This window comes from Tympanuchus pallidicinctus, unplaced genomic scaffold, assembly GCF_026119805.1.
Source record: "Tympanuchus pallidicinctus isolate F22 unplaced genomic scaffold, pur_lepc_1.0 scaffold18, whole genome shotgun sequence".
In the NCBI taxonomy this organism is placed as follows: Eukaryota; Metazoa; Chordata; class Aves; order Galliformes; family Phasianidae; genus Tympanuchus; species Tympanuchus pallidicinctus.
This window is the reverse complement of record NW_026294699.1, coordinates 9743582-9762701: the sequence shown is the minus strand read 5'-3', so window position 1 is coordinate 9762701 and position 19120 is coordinate 9743582. Positions and strand designations below refer to the sequence as shown.

The window sequence follows — 19120 nt, the reverse complement described above, 5'->3', positions numbered from 1 at the left end:
CTTAGGCCATGCCCACACAGGGAGAAAAGCAGGGACATCCTAACTACTGCCTCAAGCCTGAAACTGAGCTGCTAGCAGGAGACTGAGCCCAAGTCACCTTGCCCTCACTGCTCCTTTAAGCAGTTCACATCACTCAGTATCCAGCCTGCCCTGAAAGTGCTCTTTTGCAAAGATGTTTCTATGAGTTAAGGCTTCCCTGGCCCTGGTGTTCTACAAGTCATACTTCAGCATTCCCAAGGTCTCATGGAAAACACCAGTGATCTGCTCCTCCAGCCTTGCTTATTGCAAGGGGATGTGCCAGTCAGTGACCCACCATTGCTGTTAACTGTTCCCTTGGAACGAGGCACACTTATTGTCTTAAATAACTCAGAAGAATATACTTCAAATCAGCGATTGTTCATTAGGATTTATTAGCCTGGACCCAAGGGCAGGCATGGAAGCTAATTAGAATTATTATTTTCAGGTGACATTTATGAGGAGCTCCCATGGATGTTTTCAGCCCTCCATTTTAAGGCTGAGGTGCAATTTCCAGGGTTATTTTCTGAGATTATTTAATAGGATGGTTCTTTTTAATAATATAGAGGGGCTATGGTAGGACAAGAAGGAAAACTAGGCCCCACTGAGTAATTCTGGGGGAATAAATAAACAAACAGACATTAATAACAGTGATTTATTGCACTAACGCTGCCAGAGAGCCAATTGCTGGCTTAGCACAACCACTTTGATGCTCCCAAATTCCTGAACTGATCACAGATGGAGGATACAGGGCTCAGAACCCACCACAGATTCATTTGTGTTATGTTTTGGGCTCTGTACCTGGTACGTGTGCCACTGCTGCTCCTCCCTTCTCTCCTTGCGCTGCTGCCTTGTTGCATCCTGCCCCAGTGCCACCAAGCAGCTGGTGAGAAGCAGGTCCCATCACTGGAGAGCTGCTTCTGGGCCAGGAGGTGGGTGCTTGGCTTGTCAGTCAACCCAGATGTTTCCATCCACACAAGCAACATGATGCTGAGTACATCCCTCTATGCAGGCACATCATCTTGCTTTGGTGCAGGGCTTTTTGGGGGTCGTAGCAGAACCCCCAGTAGGTACTTTCTCTGCTGAGGAGCCACTCACTGCCCTCAGTTTGTGGTAGGGAGAGAAGCTGAGAAGCAAATTAATGATGCAGAACCGACCTGCTCAGCAGCCGTTAGACCGCCTCCAAAGAGCTCACTGCTCTTAATGACACCTCCAGAGCTTTGCTGGGAAGGAATATGAAAGAAGAGCAAGAAAACAAGCTGGCCGTCTTCAGTGACTGCTTGATGCCAATGGACTCCACCTTGCTAAGCATTTTCAAACAACATTTGCAGCTGACTTAGTATTTGGAAACCCAAAGGACCTGGAAGTAGTTGAAAGAAATTTTTATTCATGAAGGTTGAAATGTTTTTGATTGGAGCCACCTCTGCACCCAGGACAATGAGCACCCAAACCAGCCCTGTCGGATTTGGGGTTTTTGGACTGTAAGTGCCTCAATACAGATCCTCAGTGCCTCAGTCAGGCAGAAGGAGAAAAATAAAAGTACACCCAAACACCAAAAATAGAGTCTGAGGGGAAGAAGTGAAACCAAATCAAAGCTTCCTTGTGTAGAGCAATGAATATCAGAGCTCTGCATTGCAGGACACACATTGTGTTCCAACTGTCTCCAATTTTGGAGGGGCCACTTCTCTCCATGCCTTGATTTCTCCCCTTTTGGAAAAAATGTGCTGAGGAGCGCCTGGAGGCCGCTGCTTGCAGGACTTTATGGGATCTCCATCTCCATATATTGTGTGCCCTCTGCTGGTAGCCTCTTTTTCCAGGAGCACAGCAAAACCCCACAGGAAAGGGCAGGAGGGACCCGGGTCTTCCCTACTTTTTTGCACAAGGAGGGTCAGATGTGGCACGAGAGAAAAAGCAGCAGCAGCAGCGACAGAAAAGGGAGTTTCCTGCTGCATATTTTGCCTTTCTTACGCTCTTTGGACCAGGATGGATCCTGCTGGAGCCCCAGCATCCCCGCAGTGCATCATCTGCTCTTGCCAAACAAACACTCTCCTAACGCAACCACGTCCCAGAGATAAATGGGAACTGAATTATAGAAGCTCCCAAGGTGGACTCAATGATCCTTATTGGTCCCTTCCATTTGTTAATGCAAGGCACAGATTAGAAGAAAATGCTCATGGCTGTGCCGCGTCTCCACAGGCAGTACTGGTGAAGGATGGCACATCAGCTGGGCTCCACCAAGGTCATGTCAGCCATGCTCACCACCTTGACTGTGCACTATGAATATTTGGGTGCTTAGATTTGGTTTGAATGAAAACCCAGGCAAATTCAACAAGTTTTGCATCACTAATCCTGCTAATCCCTCCTTCTCCATTCCTTTCATTCTGGGCCTTGCATCAGTGGTGCCTATGGGGACAAGGCAGTCTCATGCTGCTGCTCCAGCATTTGCTGTGGCTGAAGCATCCCTCAGCCCTTCTCAAACCCAGCAAAAGCCTCTCTTCCAACTGCTAAGAACCCATTTCCCAGGTTATTTTTTTTAAATTTATATTGTATATTAGTACTTCTTCATGCACCAGCATTGTCTTTTAGCACAGATGATTCATTTCTTTTCATCCACTGAAACATCCCCAAAACATTACTTAACCAAAAGCCAGCCAAAAAAGAAATGCATTTTTTTTTTTTTTGTGGAGGGAACCAGTTCTCCTACCAACAAAAAATATCAAGGCAAGCAGGTTCAATGTGCCTTTGTAAGACTGGATTGGACCTGGTCCTATTTTCATCCCATTATTCTTTCCTTCACAATTTGTCTAAAGCTTTGCAGACTGTGAAAAGCCACTCGCTGCCTGGATTGCTTTTCCTCCTCCTTTCATAAAGAGTACTGTTTGCCATTCTTTGGTTATAGGAACCACTCCTGAATAACATATCTGTTGGCAAAGTCTTTTCACAGATTTATTTTTTTTTTTCCTGCCATCTCCTGCCCTTTCAGGGCCTATGTGCACAAGCTCTCCCATTTCCTACACTAAAGTCTACTTCAAACCTGAATTGTTTTTTTTCCACATAGTTGAGCACTCTTTAGCCATCCCTGCACTTCCCACCCCTCGTAGCACCATTCTTGCCACTATAGATGAGGAAAACGCATGTGACCCCAATGATCTCTGCCTGTCCATGCTCACATGAGATGCAAGCACCAGGATGGTCTCTCCCAATCACAAACATGGGGATTTTTACCTCTGAAACACACAACACAAAGTCAGAGGGCCATTCCTCAACCGCCATCCCATCACCTCCAGTTCCTTACAGCCCATTTTCCCAATCCCCCTCCCCCCAAGACCCCACTTCATGCAGCATTCAGCCCACCTCGGCACCAGGTGGCTTCGAGGAGATTGCACGGACTTCCACACTGAAAAAGGAGAGAGGGGGGAAAAAAAAAAATAGAAGAGAGCAACGAAACACAGCAGAAAGCACTATAAAAAGAGCTATGAAGAGACTAATGACACTGTTTAAACAAAGTTGCCTCCTGCGATAGTGCTAAATCCTTTTTATGACCTTTCAGCCTTCTAGAACAGTGTATAAGACAGTTTCCTATTTGCTGCGCTCACTGACAGTCAGTAACTCCTCGCCTTGGTACCTGGAGTCTCATTACAGAACAAATAAGGCCCATTTTACTGTTTTCCTCCCTCTTATAAAGCATTTAACCATTTCCCTCCTGAGCTGATCCAGAGAAATCAGAGAGAAGGAAATGTTCTCCAAGAACACAGGAACTGCTGGGGGAGATGAAGCACATTCTGCATGTGATTTTTAAATGATGCTTTGATCACCAAAAGTAAAGAACAAGGAGACAGTTCTAACGATCTGAAAATACTTGAAAAGCTAATGTGGGGAGCAGCTTTGATACATGACACAGTGGCACAGTATTTATTTTGTGACCTTTAGCAAGTATGGGTGGTGCAACAACAAGCTAATTTAGTGGGAAAAAACACCACCAACAAAAGAAGGCAGAAAAAAATTGACCTAAGAGGTTCATGGCAGAGGGAGAGGAGGAGATACTAAGGCTGGAAGCACCTCTGTGCATGCATGCTGGGAACTGAGCCCTGCAAAGCAGCACAGGAGAAATGGGTGCTCTGCAGCTCCTGCAAACAGAGATTCTGGGATATCAGCAAAAGCCCCAAACTAGAGCACCTTTACAGCAGGCATTACAGCAACTACACCTTCATACAGATATGAGTTCAACAACAGCCTCTGGGGAGGTTTTGCAGCGACACCTCCAAAACCCCATGGCACAAGAGGATGGGAGGGACTGCAGACGTGGGTAGAGCCCCCAGGTGGGAAAAATCAGGGAAGAGAACTTGAAGGGATAGAAGGAGGCAATGACAATGTCTGGGAATTACATTTTCAAGAGATTTTTGAATACTTAGAGATAAGAAAGAGCAAAGATGTGCACGTGATTCTTTTAACACCCTATTGGCTGTTTGAAGCTGACCCATTCAGAGCTATGGAATTAACAAGTTTGTTTCACACCAGCAATCCATAAAAGGCCCCAAGAGCACAGACAAGGTCTTCATAGGGCCACATGAAGTTAGTTCCTGTCCCCTCAGCTGCACCCCAGCCATTTGCAAAGTTTTATTCTCGGAAGGAAAAAGCAAGAAATCATTCAATTTGCAATGCCTGTTCCAGCTTGAAACCTGCAAGGAGAGCACTTGCTATGTGCCATAAAGCCACTGAGAGCAAAAACTGCCCCATGGGAGAAAGAAAATTTCCCAAACAGACCACCAAGGCCTTGGAAAATCAGTCTGAGCAAGTGGCTGGAAACTGCCAATTCCTGGCCAAAATCTCTAACCAGTTAATGGCCCATGTGAAAGAAAAAAACCAGCATGATAAACAACTCACAGAAGGACAGTGCCCATCAACTAATTTGTACATGATGAATAATTCAGCCACATCTATTAAAAAGGCTTCAGCTAACTGAAAACACACCGAGATGATGATGCGGGGATAGGGAGGAGAGCGGCCATCCCGAGATCCTGCTCTGCATCAGCTGAATCCAGTGGCTGAAAGCTGAGGAGAGATGGTGGAGAGAGCAAGGCAGGAGATGGGAGCAAAAGGAGTTCCTGCTGTCCCTAAGAGCATCCTCCAACTGATGGCATGGAACATTTCCACACTTACTTTCTTTTACAATCATGATGTGCTGACAGTGACCCTGAGATTGGATGGGCTCCTTCCCAACCTCTTCCACAAGGCCTTTATTGAGGAGGATGAAGCCAGAACGTATTTGAATCACCAGGACCTCTGGAAGTCAGATCTCACATTTCCTTGCAGAACATCCACAATACACAGCAAGCAACAGAGGCAATTGGCTTCACTCATCCAAACTTTGTGTTTATGTAACTTCAGGAAAAGCTCTGGTCTTCCTAAGCAAAGCTTCACTTCAGCCTACTATAAGCAAGTTTGCTTTTTCTTCTTTCTGAGGGCTCAGCATTTCTCAAAAAGAGGTTTTCAACCTGAAATGGGGTCACAAAACCTTTTCAGTGGGGTTACCAGCTCTGGGCAACCTTGTGTTTATTCCCAATAATCTGCAAGGCTGAGTTCAGGGAGGCATTTTTGGTGTTGTAGCAGGACAGTCCAGCATAATTTAATTTAAATTTATCTTTGTTAGTTGGAAAATTGGTCTGCCTCCTCTTCTGGTCAGTGTTATCGCTTGGCCAGGGCTGGTAGGAAATATCTGCTAAGCACTGTGCCAGAAGTAAAGGAAAAAAAATCTGATCATAGATAAGTGTGGGATAGCAGTGGGAGGAAGAGGGGGTCAAATGAGACAAAATTGTTTCCTGACCCTAAGAAATAGGGTGAGAGACCTACAGGCTGGCCCCAGCTTCTAACACACACTGTGCGTACGAGTGTGTAGGTCCTGGCCAAAATCATTTCTTTTTCAGGTGACCAGAGCACAGAGAAGAAGAGATGCAGAGTCAGACCCACTTACCCAAACCAACAGAAACTTTGTGCTGTTAGCTGTGGCTTGGGAGCTCCCCAGTCCTTCCCTTCACACTGCTATGACCAGAAGTATCCCTGGCAATGTCATTCACATGGGATGCACTCTGCTCCACTTTAGGGCTCCTTTCCATTGTCACTGTGATCTGAAAGAGCATTAGTAGGACAGTGACAGTAGTCTCATACATATTAAATACGCCAAGGGTGAAATGCTTAATAAACCATCACATTTGGAGCCTTCTTTCCTTCTCGTTGGTCATGTCTGTCTTGACTTATTCCTCCTCTGTAGAGGAAGTGGCAGGATTTAATAGCCTTTTATTAGCATGTCAGCTTTTAAAATGACCAAAGCCTTATTCATAGCGTAGGTTATAAAAGATAAAAAAAAAAAAAAAAAAAAGGAAATGCAGCACATTCAGGAGAAATCCTTCTCATTCCAGCCAGCGAAAGAGTCGAAATAAATGCGCCTGGCCCCTTTCTGTCACATTTGAAGAGGAGCTGTCACACTTTCTCTCCCCAAGTCAATCTCGTTTTTCCTTCTTTCCATGCTTCATGCCTGACCACTCCGCAAAGCATCTTGCTCAGGGAGTTTGGGATCTCATATCCCAGCATGAGAAAGGCAGCGGCACCACCAGCTGTAAGGCAGCAGAAGGGATCCAGGTGCAAAGTCGTCCCACAACACTTCTGCTAAGTTAAGATCTCCTCCACCTTCACCCATTTTACTTCCCATTTCATTGGGATAACTATACCCAAAAAGAGGTTCATTTTCTAGATTTTGGTTAGTTTGGTTTTTTTTTCCTTTCAAATCATCAAAAGCACTCCTATCTCCATTCTTTTTGTCATCTGCACCTGAAGAGCTGACTTGCAAGTAAAGAGGGATGTCGTTCCTTCAATAAACCACAACTTCACAGCCTGAGGTTAATAAGAGAGAACAGGAACCCAACAGTCCCAAAGGTTACCCACCCCAAGCCACATTTCAAAAAAGCCCTCCTAGAATTCACTTTTTTCCTTTCCATCCTGGAGTTACACAGCAATAAGGGCTCTTATTTAATATCCAGGCCCACAGCTCAGCCTGACAAAGGCTGACCCCAGCATCCGAATTCAATCTCTGTCCTCCACAGCACCAGCACGTTTCTGAAATGAATCTCATATCAAGCATACAAATATGTTTGTCCTAAACAGACAGTCCATAAAATGACATTTATGCCATATAAAGATAAGAGCGTTTCTTCTCATGCTTACATGGAAGGATTAGGCAACTTCATCCTTCTTTCTCCCCAAGTTTAGTTTTCTGACCAATCTCACATCTTAATCTACACCTTTCAGATTTTGGGGTTCTGCCTTCAGTTGAAAAGCAGCATCTGCTCACTGGCTGACTTGAATGGGAAAAGCCAGAAGAAAACCTTTTCCCATCCCAGTCCAGACACAAGAAGTTCCCCAATACATCCATATTCCAATGGGCTCTTTAAGAACAGACCTGAAACTTGGAGGCACACCCTTCATTACTAACTACACTGTCCTAAGAATTTTATTACCTTTAATTGGCTCATGGTTGCACTGAAAACGTGGAGCTGACTCCACTCTGATCCATACAAGCACAGCCTTTAGGTTTCAACTGGAAGCAGGTTTTCACCCCAGAGCCTCTTAGAAGCAAAATCTTATTTAGGTCAGAAGTGACATTTTCCTTTCTGAAATAGTAGGCCAAACGCCAATGAAACTGGAGCACATTAGTTGGAGCAGCCCAGGGATTTACTTTACAATACTGTGTTGTACACCCATGTGAACATGGGGGGGGGAAGAAAAAAAGCAATCCACTGTGTTGAACTTCTGACAGCTTATTCACTGGCACTGGTTGAACAGCAGAGTTTCCACCCCAGAGAAAATCCAAAATCCATGTTACTGTTAGACAAAATCCCCTTCAGTTCCATTTGGAACAAAGCCCCACACCAAGACTTCATCAAAAGTCCCAATCCAGAGACAATGCACGCTTGCTCTTCAGCTATCAGAATACATATGAGAAAACTTTATGGAGTCCAAATGAAGAGCTCAGCTTCAGAAAATTGCATTTCAGTACAAATCTGCATGAAAGGACAAGAACTGTGAGTGATTAATGGCAGCACAGTGCTGGGATCCTGACGTTTTAGCAGCTACCTGAACGCATACAGCCCCAATAGGTGCTACCCCAATGATTCCAGACATCCCCACACAAATCCTGGGGCCAACAAACTGATAAACTCTACGCTCCAAATTCTCCCAATAAAATGCTCCAAAAGCAGGTTAACTTGCATAGCAGAAACCATCAAGCTCCTGCCTAAACCAAAACTACAGACAACAACTTATCAATCTTTATTGATTGAAGCTTTATTGGCACAGACTGATTGCAGGCTTCTTCCCTACAGAATCTTGCATCAATAGCTTAATTGCCTTCTTGCCTTGTCTTCTGGTTAAATTCACTGGTGAACCCTGCAGACAAGGGATGAGTTACACCTCCACTGATGGACTCAGAAGTGTCCCTGATTCACCTGTGAAGGCAGTGGGCTCAGGGAGGTGTGCCATGGGGACAGCCATCCTTGCAGCACCAAGGGAGTTGTCCCTCCATCCTTATTACATGGGAAAGGAGGGAGCAGGAGGACACAAGGACGTGCCTGAAGATGAGCTGACAGGCAGCACATCATTGATACAGATGTTTCCCCACAAGAGTTTATCACAGCTTTTTGGCTGTCTTTTCTTCCCTAGCCAACCCTTGCACTTGCAAGCAGCCTGGCACCATCTGATCTGCACTTGTTCTCCAGTAATGATATTTAACTATTGATCACTGTCACCAATAGCTTGTTTCCTACTTTTGACCTACCTAAAGTAATTGTTTCCTGCAACTCAACTGTAGCAGCTTTGAGGGGGCTTTGTAAGCCACCCCCTGGGTCCTCTGTTAAGACAGTTCTTGCCAGATGAGACAACTGGCTTCAGATGTGTCATTAATCCCATAAATAAGATGACCCCATTAGACAACTCCTGCCATGCCTTTGTAATTTGTTAGAAGGCAGCAATACTTTTGTGCCTCTCTGCTAAGTATTAATCTCCTGGAGAGACCAGGAAAGCTATTTTAAGTGTGACCTGCAAAGTAAAGACATTCTTTTGAGTCCTTTTGTTCCTTAGATCCAGAGAAGAGGTAAGGAACTGGGCTGTCTGTGTTTCCTACTTGCAGCTAATGGAGGACAGGAGATTTATGGTACTCGAGGATATAGATTTCGATTCCTGGAAGACTGCATGAAGGATGAGAGAAGGTAGATTTACAATTTCCAGTTATCAGGGAATTGTAACTTATTAGCAGTCAATCACAAAGTTAAATGACAAAAGAGATTTCTGTCTGACTTAGAGAATATTTGTACAGCATTAGGGAAGAAGGGGGTGTAGGAACCACCAAAGAGTTCTAATATCTAAGGTTAAAAACAAGGCAGAGGAAAAAATAATGACAATCCAAAGCAATACCTCACAAATCAGCATTTCTTGGGTGGACCAGGTTTGACAAGCAGAGACATTTCATTGATCACACTTCCCAAAAGATCCTAATGACAACATGCCCTTATAGCTCCCAGCCCAGGGCAATGCAAACAGGGATCCCAAGTTGCAGCCTGGGTGTCATAAGTGATCCCATAGATGCTTCAGAGAGACTCACAGCCCAGCACACATCATTGCCTTTGATGTGGATGCAGATGTGTATCCACCAAGCAGTGCAGAAATGGTTTCATCCTTGTATTTACTCCATTGCAATGCTATGGGTGCCATGCATTAACAGCAGCTTCAGTAGTGCTGGTGAGGCTCCAAGCAGCTGCTGTTGAGCCATGGCATGATAAAGTCTGTAGAACCAGAGACTTGAACTGCTCTGGACAATAAGGACAACCAAGAACAAACCACAAAGTTGCTTTCTTTTGAAGATCACCATCAGAGATACTTCTAGCCATCCCTGTGGGGAGCAGAAGAAGGGTTTTCAGCATGAAAGAAGCTTAGCTGCCCATCCGAGATGAGGTTTTTCTTAGACAAGAGACACCTACTTGTCTGTGTGTCACCTCACTTGTATTTAAACCCTGTTCAGAGGGCATTTTATTTCAAGAGGGTTTAAACTCACATACTGCACCAGAGAGTATTTCATCCTTGAAATACTCCTCCAGACAGGAAAGTTTTCTCACCAAAGGTTACAAGAAACCAGCTTCTGACATTTAATCATGGTGATTTGCTTCAGCAGGCTTGTATAAAGTACCACTCAGCATAAATAAAGACATCAATCTGGCTGGAATTTCCCAACTGCTCCAATTTCACAGGGCTAAGGATGAGTAATGCTCTGGTCTTGACTCCAGCTGGAGCATCTTGTGGATGAGGTGGTCCCCACAGTGAATTTGGGGCTTCAAGAGAACCTCCAATTCCTCCTAAAGCAAACAAGGGGCAAAGGTCTTCTTCATGCTTCTGTCACACTGTGCGAGGTCAGCACTCAGTGCTCTCATCTGTGACAGCACAGAAGCGAGCAGTGCTGGCCATGCCCAGCCCTAAATCAAAGCTGTTGACTTAGGGCTGCTGTTTACAATGAGAAAAACTGTGGCAGAGGGGTAACATGACTACAAGAGCATCCCAGGGGATTCTGGGCTGGCAGAACAAAATGACATATGTAAATCCATTTCACTGGCAGAGACCTCACTATTTGAATAAGTTTAATATTAAACTGACTCAAACATTGGAACAAGACAATTATCAAGGCACATGCTCAGACCCACAGGGCATGATGTACCTTCAGCTGCGTTGTCAGGGTTTCTTAGTTCATTGTGGCTTTGAAAATTGCTCTGAAGGATGCTGCTTACCTTAAAAACACCCTGGAATGGACACAAACAGCAGGCAGGATCAGCCTGCTGGCATAATAAGCTTTGGTTTCCTCATGAGTGATGCGATCCCTACTTTTCCCAGTCACGAGGCTCCATCCGCCTCTATTTAAGAGCATTCACTGTTTCAGAATTTTCTTTGCATAAAAACTGTGAAGACCACAGAGAGGCAGAACACAAAACCACTCACTGTAGTTTTACTGCAGAGCCAGGGGTTTAAAGCATTTACAGGCCACTGCCCACAAAAAGGCATCAGTAGAAGGTCACAAGCAGCACTGCTGGGGACTCACGCAGCTCTGCAGGGCTTGACTTTAGACACTTCATAGCAGAGGTTTGCACTTATTTCTCTGCTGTCCCCTAATAACAGCTTATAAGCCAGAAAGGCCAACAGCCCTGTGATAAGGTGCCTTAAACCACACTGAACAGCTCCCCAGGGGCAGCTCATGGGCTAAGTCAGCCTCTGACCAACTCATTAGAGGTTAAGCACCAATACTGAACATAAGGTTGAGGTCTCTTCTGTAGGAGAATAAAACACAAAGAGAAGCATGGAGCCCATGCTGTGATCTAACCAAGGCCTTTGGCTACCCCATAGGGCCAATGAGCAACCAGGGCAGAGCTCCCCACACTGCTATGCTTCAAGATTCCCTGAGGACAACCTCAACCCATCCTACCATGGCCACTGACCACATCCCTCAGTGCCATATCTCCACAGCTATGGAACAGCTCCAGGAATGGGGACTCCACCGCTCCCTGGGCAGCAGTACCAGTATTTGACTGCTCTTTTAGAGAAGTTTTTCCTAACATCCAACTTGAACCTGGAAGAAAAGTCATGACCAGGATGGTTGCACGCTCAGAAAAGTGCTTTCAAACCATTTAAACTACTTCAGCAGTACATGCATGGATGTATTCCTTCAAAAAACAAAGATGCATCCATGCCACCAATTACTCAGCACAGGAGGGAGAGCAGCAAGGCATGAATGCCAGTGTCCCAGGAGGGAGTAAAGAGGCTTCGCAGGCAGCACAGCTCCCTGCACAGCTCCTCAGCTTCCTCATTTAGGAGAAGAGACAAAAGGTTGCTTTTCCCACTCAGCCCTTGTGCAAGAGATAATTAGTAGCTCATTGTTTTAAATCCTAATAAGTGCTCCCCAAACTAACTAACCATGTTGGACATAATATAAAAATGGTTCTGGTGAAAATGCAATTTGTGGAGCAGTCTAATTAGATGGCCACGAGAGCAAGGAGCCTGTGCAGCACCCGCTGCCGAGGGAGACCTATTTGCACAAACCCCAGAAGATTGCCATGTAATAGCAACAGCCAATTTCTTCATTTCCTGAAGATCCACTAGCAAGCAGCCTCCAGACTTCCTTTCACTATTTGTGAGCTCCAGAGTTAGCTAGAAGAAGATTTAATCTCTCCTCTTTGAATGGAGCAGTGGAAAGCAATCTTTTTGGAGTTTTCACAACAGCTGTCCAGGGAGGTGCTGCTTCACAGCAAGAATGGGCCCAGCTGTGGGTTCAGGCTGCTGCAGCTCCCACACCAAGCTAGTACAATGCCTGCTTTCTCCAGAAGGGACAAGAGTTGTGTTCTGACATAACTGCAGGTCTGTAAGCACTGCTTGCTTTGGCAGCCAAGCTTTTAATTGATGCAGCACCCAGTTTGGAGACTTTTCCCTTTGAGTCCTGAAAGCATGGGACAAGGGGAGTCTGCTTTCTTCAGATGACTGTGCTTTAAATAAAAAGTTCAAACCTATGTTCTTGACAGCTTCAACAAAGCAATTAAAGCCTAAGTGAAGGTTACCAGTATCTGTAGTCTTGGCACAGCTTGTCTTCTGAAGCACCAATGAGCAGCAAATAAGTGTTTTGTCACAAATTAAGACTGCCCTAGAAAAGCCAAAGGATGGTCCGCAGGAACCTCAGTGCCACTTATATTTACAGCAGAAGCATGAGGGGCAGCACAGGACAGAGATGAGATACATTTCCCCCCACTGTGAAGCTAGCAACATCAGGGCAGACCCCAAGTTGAGTATAGCACCAAGCTTACGCTCTTGCCAGCTTGAGGACATGGGCATTCTGCTCAAGGCATTGCTTTCAACATTAGTGCAGGAGGCCGTGCTCCTTGGAGGTCTGTTCAAACCATGGGGAGATCCCACTCCATCCCTGGCTAGCCCAGTGCATTGATACAAGAAATCCCAGAGTATTGACTCAGTCACAGCATGATGCTTGCAATCCAGGCACTTTCCTGCTGTGTACTTCCCTCTGGCCACAGAGGAAGTAACCCAGAAGTGAGAGATGGCAGCCAGGGAAGGCACAGCTGCATTTCTCCATTCCCTGCTCCAGTGCCCAGGGCAGCAGAGGAAGGAGGAAAAGTAACCTGGAAGGTGACTGAACAGCAGAAGGCCACAGCTTACTGCATTTGAACTGCTGCAGCTTCCCTGTGCTCTCCTACCAGAGGAAAATCAGCTGGAGGAAAGTGTCTTAACCCCTCACAGCAGTTCACTGGGGCTGCTCAGAGTCAGGTGAAACCAAGCACGCATTGTAAGAAAGGGCAGAAAGATTTCCCAAGTAAGGCCAGCTTTCCTGCTTGGCCAGCCAAGCCGCACAGCAGTTCTAGAGATGCTGCAGACTGACAGTGCTGCAAAGCCAGGATGCTCCCATAGCAATCACACACCTGAAAGGGGAGTCTCTATCCCAGGCACAGCCTATGAGGAGTTCAGACCTTGCAGAATCACAGAGTATTTGCTACAACCAAGTTGAACAACTTCTGTTTCCCCCTCCAGAGGCAGCTGTCCCTGAGAGCTGCAGCTCCCTCTGACCTTGCGCACAGACATCACTGCACCAAGCTCTGAGGGCACCGAGTGACTCTGCAGCACAGACAGCTCAAAGTAAATGGGGCTTATGGAAAAGTTACTTAGGCACTTCTGAGCTTATATCCATCGCTGCAGCTGTAGGATACCTGGGCTTTGTGCTCACCTCTGAAATATTTATGCGCTAATGAAGGTGAAGGCAGAGGAAGCTCTGAGGTCACTTACAGAGGTAAACTCCTCATTGCAGCTGAAACAGCTGAGACAGCAAGTGAGTCGGAAGCAATCAAGAGCAATTAAAACATGCCTGTACTACATAACATTTACTTGTTATGCTACAAGGGTCCAAAAAGCAAAACAAAGGGGTTTTGCTAATTCTTTCCTACTCCATTACCCTTGCAACCAGGAGAGCATATAAAACACCTCTGCTTTGCTCGCTGCTCCCTGTGTGTTCAGCTCAGCTCTCCCTTGTCTCAAAAGCTTAAAAGCCTGTTTTTCCCTTTAAAAGCCAACTTGCCTGCCAGGTAGCTTCTCTTAATCTCTCAGCCTTGGCTAGAAGCCTCTCTAGGCTGCTGAAAGAGATAGCTACTTACCCTTTGTTCTTGCGACAAGAAAAGCCTCAGCTATCAAATCCTTTCAGATTCCTTTGTAGTCTGAGAGACTTTAAAATGGAAAGAATAAAAACCATGTATCAGTCTTACAGATTAATCACTACTAAGGCTAGTGGCTAGACCAGCTTACAGCCATGTCTCACGTCTCTACAAAGCAAGCCTTTACCAGACAGATAGCTGTGAGACATCGCCATTCACCTCGGACAAGGAGCATTGCGTCCTTCCTAATGTCAGCATCGGGCCTAAAAAGGAGCCAAAGGTAAAGTGGGCATATCCAGCTGTGGCTTTTCCCCCTGGCTGATGGAGGTTCCCCAGTTGAGCAAGCAGGACCCATGCAGTCTCCATCAGCAGGAAGGACTGATGAGGACATCCCACCGGGATGGGCAGGAGAGGTATGTTCATGCCAGCCTAGGGTTGCTGCTTTGTTTCTCAAGGGCACAAAGGCAAGGTGTTCAGCACACTGTGGTTTCACACAGTATGCCAAAAAAAGAAAAAAAAAAAAAAAAAAAAGCACATTGCTCCCATGGAGGCATTTACAGAGGCTGAGAGCTGATCACAAACACTGCAAGCAAAAATAGTACCCCAAACTCTCAGTTATTCCAGAGCAAACAAAGATTTTTCATAATGAAGTTCTCTCACAGCTTATGTGGAATTGGTTCAAAGAGCTTTATTCAAAGTCATTTGCAGAGAGCATTCAGCACTGTGGGTATAAAGAGGTTTGTGCCCCCCAGTGCGTCCTTGCAGTGCTATTTTCCTGCCTGGAAAGCAAAGTAGACCTCCATGCAGCCAGTTCTGTATCAGGAGGATCTCAGCACTCCTGGCACAGGCCCCTAATGCCTCCAGCACGTGGAAACCCTCATGCATTCTGACAGTGAGTGTCAGAAGCAGCCCCAGAAGAAAAGAAAGCACAGTCACAAAGTCAGCTCCAGTCAGCGTTTCACAGCTCAGCGTTAGACATACTGGATCCTCGTTCCTCAGCAGGGCTGTGAACGACTCCAGCTGCTGTCACTTTTCAGACAAAGCCTTCTTGAGAACAATTCTTCTAGTTCAACCTCAGTTCAGCATACACCAATCTCTGAAGCATCATTAGCTCCACTGCTATAGCACTGCTCATCAATGAGCCCTCTCCCTGTGCCATCCTCCTGCAGCTGCTCTTTCCGCACCCACAGGACTTGTGGCTCTGATCCCCTGTGCCTTGGGAAGCAGCTCACCCTCCTCCAGCACCATGATCCATGTTACCAATCCTTCTACCACTGCAAAACGTTGCTGCTTTCCAAAACCAAGAGCAAAACAGCTTGAGAGAGGATTTAAGCAAAGGTTAACAAAGTTCTGTCTGCTGAGGAGCGAGCCTGCTCCTGGGCTGAGCAACATCGTCCCCATTTCACGTGGAAATAACACTACAAGCAAGCAGCTGCTGTAATCATTAGAGCAGAACGCATTACAAAGATACCAAAAAAGCTTTTGTAAGCGATTTTCTCCCATCTCACCCTCAGGCAATCTATCATGTTAGATCAGTCCAAGCAACCCCACTAGTCACGTTTCATCCACTCCAGCCAGATGACAAAGGCAGGTGCCAGTGTCACTGCACACTGGGACGAGCCACACTGGGCACCTTCATCATGATACACCATGGATCTGGGCCAGTGGCTAGAGAGGCTCACTCTGGCAGTATCCATGCAGATTCAGTCTCAGTGTCACGATATTCCCCAGCTCATTATCAGTTTCCTCTTCCAGTGCTCAGTCAATATTAAAGACTTTGAAATGTATATGTGGTTATAGTCCAGGAGAGTGTCTCCAGGGAAGCAATTTGCTGCAAATACTGAGCTACTTAGAAATATTTATATATGCTAGGAAGGGATTAGGCTTCGTTTAGCATTTTCTCCACCTTTGAACTTCATTTAATGCAGTATTAAGCCCAAGCTGCAGTAAATTGTTCTGAAGTTGTAAATGAGAAAGACTTGTGGAGCAATAAGATTGTTCAGAGAGGAGAAAGAATGGATTGCTCAGTGTTTTCCAGATTATATCACAGTAATTGAACTAAAGAGTGCCCAAAATATCAGCCCAACAATCTTTACTTGCATTACGCTGTTCCCAAACTAGGATGCATCACAAGGAGACACGGGAATCCTAAGAACAGCTTAAAAGTATAAAACCTGTGAGAAGGACAGCCTGTCTAAGGTATTACAGAGGAGGCATTCAGAATGAAGCTGCACACCTCTGTGTGAGAGCAATTCCATCTTTAAGGGAAGAGCACCATATTAATTCACAGCTTCTGACCAGTCCCTGTGCAATAGCCAGAAGGGCTTTCCCAGACCCTGAAGGGAGGGAAGGAGCACCAGCACTGCATTTGCTTGGCTCTTCGCAGGCGTGGGTGGCCATAGCCACAGGGTCTTGGCACAGCCACCTCAAGACAGATGGGACTGCAGAGAGGCTGGAAAAGGCATTAGAGGCGTATGAGGCTCACTGCAGAAATGCCGTGCCAACCTACATCCTGCCAGCAGACCCAGATCAGCCTCCTTGGATTATTTTGGGCTCAGGGCATCAAGATAATAACCTGATAATGGAAACCTGGTTCCTGAGTGCCCACCACAGAGCACATGCTGGAGCTATGTGAGCTCTAGTGCCCATCAGGCAGAGAGCATCAGACCCTCTGCAGGGACAGCATCTGCAGGAGATGATGAACGAGGAGCTTCTGGAGCTGGCAAAAAGAACTCCTGGTGTGCAGGCAACTGGCACTGGCCCCTGGCATTCAACATGGAAGATTCATAGTGATTGCCAGGCAGCTCAGGTCTCTATGAACTGCTATTTTTCTTACTTCTGCCATTGGCCTTTTTTGACCATTACCAAATACACCTCCAGCAAGCAGCTAATACATTAATAGCTTGCATGCTTTTAATAAAATTATTTTTTCACAACTAGAACCCAGCACATGTTTTCACAGCACTAGCCACCATCAAATATTTACTCTGCTCAAAGAGCCATCAGCAACCTGAACAAAACCATTTTTCAAATATTGAACAGAAAAACACACTCCAATCTCTTTGAGCCAGTTACATCTGGCTCCAAGTTGCTGGCAGATGGAAGGAAAACCAGTTGCAAATGCTTAAAAATTTAAGCTTCTTGCATTTGTGAAGACTGTAAGTCAAGAAAATGCTCAGAGCGAGGTAAGCAAGATCTGATTGTGAAGGCACCTAGTTTTCAAAGGCAGAGAGATAGTAATATGCTATGGAAAGACATATAGTGTTTACACAGATGCAAGCCAGGTAAGCATCTCCCTGTTTGGCCAGCTCCAGCATTCCTGGGCAGTAGTACAGTTGTACTTGGGTACAGTCATGATCTACCCAGGTTTGGGGAAGGCCCTCATAAATCCCAATTTTTTCTTTTTTTTTAGAGCTGCTGAGATATCACTGCTTGAAATCTAAGCCACATAGACACACTGAAGTGTTTTGGGTGGGATTTGCAGGGACCCATCATGCCATGGAAGTGCGCGCCACCAGAGAGTGACACTCAGAACATTACAGATGCAAAGTACTTCCCAGATACTTTTTTAGTATGGTTGTCGGGACCCTGGGTGAGCAGAAACTCCCCAGCTCTGAGCCTGTATATAGACCATTAGCAACCCTTGCTTAGAAATCCTAAATCATCAGAGCAAATCTTTATTTACAACTGTAGCAGCAAAGCCTCACATCACTCAGGGTTGCAATCCCCCTCCTCCCCACCCTGGTGTTCCAGCAAGTCAAACCCCCACTCAAGGCAGTTTTTACCCATACCTCAGCACCCACCTTTCCAGCCACAGAGGTACCACACCAACCTGGCTTCCCCTTCAGGGACCTTTCATCCTCTTTATGCTCCCTCCTGGTTCACACTCAAGAGCTAGCACTGTTCCTCCAGCTGCAAGAAATCCCCCAGCTCCACCTGCAAACCTCATGTAACACCTCTGCATCCCATTTTATACCCACCCACTTGCTCCCAGGGAGGTGCAGCTGATGCTGCTTTCAAGGGTAGTGGGCTTGATGCAGATCCAGACAGCCCAAATGCATCCCATTAAGTAATTATTCCAAGCAGATCTGTCATTACTCTGCAAAGGTCTCCTATTCCCACCTTCCATATTGCTGAGTTTTCACTGATAGGTCTTTAACACATGAAACACACCGAGGAGCTTACTGAAGATCTGAATCACAACATAGAAAACCAGGGCTCTGCCAGCTGGGGGGAGGAGTTTGCAGACCCTGGAAATAGGTTTATCCTGTAGCAATTGTTGTTTATGAGCCCTGGGGTGTCACATGTGTGCCTCATTGCGGAAAGCTTTTTCTACCATTCACTCAATGCCAGGAAGTAAATTTCTGTGGTTCAGGAGAAACAAGCTGTGACAAATCCCTAATGTAAGGGAAACCAGAAAGCTTTTCCTACTCCTAATTATGCTGTGTTTCTAAACTTTCCCCTATGGCATGCAATATTAGAGTTCTTTTAGCAGCTTTTCCCTTAAAAAGCACTGACAAAGGAGGCATTGTTGCAGCACTGAGATCACAGACACTTCCCTGGCTCTGAGCCCACCAGCTCCATCAGATGGGATGGATTCTTCCTGAGAGATGCACAGGGCTAGACTGAGCTGGGACTGAGAAAACGGGTAGATTTCAAAGCATTAAATAACACCTGAGGGTGTGCCAATGGTCAGTAAATGGGACATAAATCTGTGAAATGTCTCATATTTTTTTCAGTGGCCTGGACTTGGTGATTTTTAAGGACCCTTCCAACCCAATCCATTCTATCTATGATCGCAGGCTCACAGAATCATAGGGGTTGGAAGGGACCTTAAGATCATAGAAGAGACAACTAAAGGGAAAAAATCAGTT

The 19120-nt window shown here is 45.8% G+C and overlaps 1 long non-coding RNA gene across 1 annotated transcript; it reads right to left on the bottom strand.

The window, feature by feature from the left end:
* Nucleotides 1–433: 433 nt before the first annotated feature.
* On the bottom strand, nt 434–18186 carry LOC128079288 (uncharacterized). Its single transcript, XR_008206062.1, has 3 exons — nt 18079–18186; nt 5987–6140; nt 434–5741 (listed from the first exon to the last, which is right to left on the bottom strand). It is a non-coding gene; the product is annotated as an uncharacterized LOC128079288 (long non-coding RNA).
* Nucleotides 18187–19120: the final 934 nt, after the last annotated feature.